This window comes from Phaseolus vulgaris, chromosome 2 (genome assembly GCF_000499845.2).
Source record: "Phaseolus vulgaris cultivar G19833 chromosome 2, P. vulgaris v2.0, whole genome shotgun sequence".
Classification (NCBI taxonomy): domain Eukaryota; kingdom Viridiplantae; phylum Streptophyta; class Magnoliopsida; order Fabales; family Fabaceae; genus Phaseolus; species Phaseolus vulgaris.
Window position 1 is genome coordinate 2,698,157 of NC_023758.2, and position 5,654 is coordinate 2,703,810.

At 34.2% G+C, this 5,654-nt stretch overlaps 1 long non-coding RNA gene across 1 annotated transcript; it reads right to left on the bottom strand.

The window, feature by feature from the left end:
* Positions 1-279: 279 nt before the first annotated feature.
* Positions 280-2,943, bottom strand: LOC137810179 (uncharacterized). The gene is made up of 4 exons (XR_011080849.1): positions 2,440-2,943; positions 2,025-2,101; positions 654-699; positions 280-564 (listed from the first exon to the last, which is right to left on the bottom strand). It is a non-coding gene; the product is annotated as an uncharacterized lncRNA (long non-coding RNA).
* Positions 2,944-5,654: the final 2,711 nt, after the last annotated feature.

Below are 5,654 nucleotides of genomic sequence, written 5' to 3' on the forward strand. Positions count from 1 at the left end.
TATTATTTAATTTGATATCATAATTAAATTCATTTCGTGAATATAATACATATACATTAATTCAGAGTTATTTTCTTGAGATTTTTCTATAGCCAAATTACCCAATTTCATGTCTAATTTATTCAATTAATTTAGTTCCAAACTTTTCCAATTCATCCATCACCAATCCAATTTCACAATAAACAATAAACTCAAGAAATAATAATTAAATAATTAATTTTCATATCCATCATTGTCAAACAAGAAGGCGAATTAAGGAAACAAGTTATAAGCACTAGCTTAAAACAATAATCCAATTTCCTTTCCATAAGGAGTTTTCTAGTTTCATATATATGCATATTTATGGTAAGAAAATAAAACCATTATTAGTTTTATACAATTATAATTCTTCAAACATCATGTACTTAGAACAATTTAAAACTTTGCAGTAGGTCGATTCTCCATAAATGCACTCAAGAACTGCGATGACTCCAAAAACAAAGGTTTGATCCATCCAGGTTTCACCACCACATTACACAAAACCTTGCTTTCCATCAATATCTCCACTTCTTTATTCACCCCAACCTATATATAAATGGACCAAACACATATTTATTATTGTCATGTTATATATAATTTACAGAAAAAACCTTAAGACTTGAAAGATAGCGTACCTAGGCAATTACTGGGCAATATCAGCTATAGCCTCTACTTCTCTCACTGTTTCACCAGTTAGTTGCAAAAGGAACATTGCACAGGGGATGGAGCAGTTTATAAGATCAACAATGTAAAGAAAAGTAAAGAGAAAAGGAGCAACTAAGCAATTATGAGAGTTGAAGGGTTGTTTATTTCATGCTTTACCTAGCTATATAAACATCAATAATTTATAATCCAAGGGATTGAAACTAAAAACCAAAAATAAAACCAACAGAAAAAAAAATTCTAGCCAATGAAAGAAAACCTGCAGAGGGAAAAGATGTTGAGAAAGATATCACTTGCAAAAGAAAAATACAGAGATACCTAAACATTGGCCAAAAGAAACTTTGAACAGAATTGAGATACACCAGGCTTTGAAATTGGCAATAAACATATATGAAGACCTTACTGAAAATAAAAGAAACTACAAAACATAGAAAATATAAACTGTGGAGAATGGGGATACGTAACTAAAATATATAATAGAACCAATGAGGAAAATGGAGAAAGAAAATAAAAGAGTAGAACCTGTTTGATACAAATATGGAAAGGTTATACAGAATGCAGTACTTTCCATGTAAGCTAATATCATCCATGTAGAATGCAGTACTTTTCATGATGAAGAAATTGTACCCAAAATGCATTATTACTTTACACCAAAATAACTAGGCACAAGGTAGTAAACCTAACATCCCTATGTAGCTAACAATAAAAACAAAAAACTACACCCTAAAAATGATGCAATAGCACTTGCGGTAGCTTCAAAGAACCAACTGCACCAACAACTTCTAAAGCAAAATAGAAACTATACTAATCCAAAAACACTACAACACTACAACCAAACTAGCTAACTGGAAAATGCAACAACCAAATGAAAAGAGATAACTTACTATACCCACACCCTTTCACCAAAAAAACCAGCGAAACCCAAAACAAAACAAAAATGTTGCAGTAATACCAGTTGGTTTGGAACTCCACATACTGCCATTTTTTTCTTCCTTTTTCACTAATACCAGTTGGGAGAAATATTTCTTAGGTTCTCAATGGCCTAGTGGGTGGCACATTTAATTTTTTGAATAATATTAGACATATATTGTTCAGAACTAGTTTCCAACAATTTAAAGTAACTTAGGCAATATAGTCCTAATCAAATGTGAATAAAATGGTTATTACAAGTTCCAAGCACTTAGGCTTGACAATATTTAGCAGTGGTAAAATATACAATACCACAAACAAGAATTATCCACTTTTTCTTGACCTAGAAAATTTGAAGACAAATACAAAGGACAGTAGGCACATCAAGGTGAATATTTAACAAAATAAAAATATTTTAAAAATTAATTATTTACCTAGAACCAACACCCAGTTCCAATAGCAATAAAATCACCAGGACGCACTTGAGTTGCATAAGCCATAACACCGTAAGCTGTAAAAACAACAAATCCGACCATGAGTTGAATTTATCAAAAACACAAGCAATAAATAACAAGAACACACAGTTTAAGGAACAAAAATCACAACAAATTAAGTTATAAGTTCATTTGATTGAAACTAAAACAACTTATTTATTTTAAAACCCTATTTACACCTTTTTCGCATCATCAAATTTGAAGAGAAACTACTTGCACTTTCAATCAATTAAAAACAGAGTATATAAAAGGGTAAAACACGAATTAGGGTAGGGATAAGAGAAAAAAGAGGAACGACAAAAAGACATCAAAAGCTAAGAGAAAATGGAGTGTGGGTTGAGGAAGTGAAGAATACCCTCTTCAATTATTTTCTCGCAAAGTTCCTTTCGATAAGCATTGGTGGGGTTCATGACCTTACCACCCTTCGTCGTCTTCATTGTGGAAGAGTGAACCCTCTCTTTCACAAGCTCCTTAGTATTAATATTCCTCTTCTGAAATCGAAATCATTTCCCCCTTTCCTTATTTCTCTTTCGATTCACAAATGGAAGGGTTTGGGAAATGATAGTCACCGAGTGACTTTAGGGGAGGAGTGTGGAGAAAGAGTTGGAAAGAATGCTCTATGTGAGGAGGGGTGGGAGGGTTTGCGGTAATGAGAGTGAGAAGATTTAGGGTTTAGTGAAAGGGTTCGAAAGACTGTTCTTTGTGAGGTGTGAATGGGTCAGGTTTCCAAAGAGGTAAAAGTGAGGTTTTCAAAGGGTCAAAAGAAAAAAAAAATTGAAAAAAAAGGAATGGTATGGAGGGAAGAAAATGCGGGAGAGTGAATATTTCGAAGGAAAATTGTGGCGGTTCTAAATGACACAGTTTGACGGAGAATTCTGGCGGTTATTAAACTGTCGTATTATACAGAAAATTGTGGCAGTGTTTAGTAACCGCCATATTAAAACCGCCACTATATACACGTTTTTTTATAGTGAAGAGCCTTTAATGGTAGTATAAAGATTCGAGATAATGGCATTACCAGTTGGAGAATCCTTGTGCTTGGTATCAACAGTGAAAGAGGCAACTTGGTTAGCTTGCGTTGGAGTCTGACTCATAACATTGTTTGTTGCATTTTTCTTGATTAAGGCAGATAGGACTTGAAATTGTTGAGCTGTGAAAACAGAGTGCATGTCTCCATTTTCCTGTTCTTGTTGACAATTCTCATAAGAAATACCATCAGTTAAAACAACATTAAGTAAAGGAGTAGTCTTATTAGTAGAGGAATTATAACCGGGAGGGAAACCATGTTTCCTCTAACATGTATCTATGGTGTGACCATTCCTACCACAATGGGTACAAATTTTTCGATTGTTGTTGAATCTAGAATTTTTATTTTCTTGGTTAGGGAAACCCACTTTTTTTAAACAGATGTTCTCAGTGTGACCCAATCTACCATAGAAAGAACATGTAACATCAGAATTACGGTTCGCACTAGCATGATTAATATTTGCAATAAAAAAATTACTTGCCAATTAACGTTTTTGCTGAGTCACAAGAGAAAAGATTTTCGAAATGGGTGGAATTGGTTCCATAAGGAGCAAGTGAGATCGAATGTTGTTGAACTGGTAATTAAGCCCACGAAAAAACTGCATGGCTTGATCTGCACATTTTCTTTGACTAATAACAGAAGCTACAAAACATGCACACTTATATTTGTAAGAATTGATGGTTTAAACAAGGGGGGTGAATTGTTTATCAAAGATTTTTGCAAAGATTGATTAGGAATGAAGCTTTAATACAATTCACAGATAAAGCAATCAAGGAAAGCAATCAAACAATGATTAAGAAACTGTTTACAAAATTTTAACCGGTTGAAAATATGTTTTAACCGGTTGTTTATAGCAGCAGCAAAAGCAGAGTAAAAGCAAACAGTTATAAGGAGTCAGAGATAGAGATTTACACAACCAATTTTATATTGGTTCACTCAACCTTGAGCTACAACCAGTTCCCAGAACAACCACTGGGTTCCACTAGTAATCACTCACAGATTACAATAACACAACCATAAAGAGGTGACCTTGAAAACCACAAGATCCACTCACCCTTTTTGCAACCACACACCTCAAGTCAGAACACCCTCTGACTTTACAGGATTTCACACACACTTACAAGTTTATGAAAGTACAATTACAATAATCATGAAAGGAATAGAAAATACCTGAGATTACAGAAACCAGGAAGCTCCTATGATCAGATCTTGTACCAATGCAAAGCTATACAACAATCTTGCAAACTTTTGAAAAACTTCTTTCAAAACTAATCTCAATCTCACTTTGTTTGATTTCAAACTGTGTAAAAACTTGTGTTTTTTGTTTTGAAAGAAAGGCTATATTTATAGCACACAAAACTAGTCGTTCTAGACAGCATTTATTGCCAAAACAATTTTGATTCACATCCAAAACAGATTAACAGGTCTTCAAAAAGTTGTTATGAAATGTCATAATCAATCGGTTGAGTTTTAACCGGTTGAATTGGTTAGGCAGTTACATAACCAAGTCAAGAACAGTTTTAAAACCTTTAAACAAGCCAAGTGATAAACAACTGAGTATTTCGATATTTCAACCGTTTGTTTTTCTCTTTTGCTTAGAAAAACACATTTCTTTTTAAAATAGATTGGGCAAGCTTTGTGTAAAGGTCAAGAACTGATCTTTACATAGATTCTAAACACTCTAATCTAAACCCAAACCAAAAGTAGTAGCTTCAAGCTTCATCATGGATTTGAAATATCAAAGCTCCCATGCTCTACAATATTGAAAAACACATATAGGGTTAGGTCGAAAATTGTCGAGTTCATCCCAAATAATTCGGAGTCGTGTAAAATAATTAGTTACTGAAAAATCATTCTGACTTAAAGAAGATGCCTCTAGTTGCAAATCAGAAATTCTTGAGAGGTCACCTTGAGAATATCTAGTTTTCAAATCGTTCCAAACATCAACAGGAACATCCATCCATATTACACTTTGTCTAATAGGGAGAGAAACTTAATGTACTAACCATGACACAACCATGTTGTTGCATCTGATCCACGTTGAATAAGTGGGATCGTTCGTTGGTGGGCAAGGATGAGTGCCCAGGACAAATTCCACTTTATTCTTTGAACTTAGCGTCGTTATCACAAACCTACTCCAAAAATGATAGTTTGTCGAGTCAAGAACTGGGGAAACTAGTGGCGTCGTAGGGTTTTCACCGGGATGGAGATAGAGATAACTATTCGTAGAGATTTTTATCATAGCCAATCTTGTCGTTTTTTCTTCTGCCATTTTGCTAAGGAAAGAACAAGAAAAAATAACGTAAATACAGGAAAAATTACAAAGATGAAGAAAGGAAAGAAAACAGAGCGCGCAACAGAACACTTCAAAGGAAGAGCTATGATACCATAACAGAGTAGGTGTTGTTCCTGCGGAAGCAAAAGAAAGATGAAAGGGACCAGCAACCCTCGATTGAAGGGCAAGAACATAGAGACCTAAGGAAAAAATCCTAATAAGACGGAGCAGTAAAAAGAAGAAAAGAGGCGTGAGAAGCGTAAGAGAA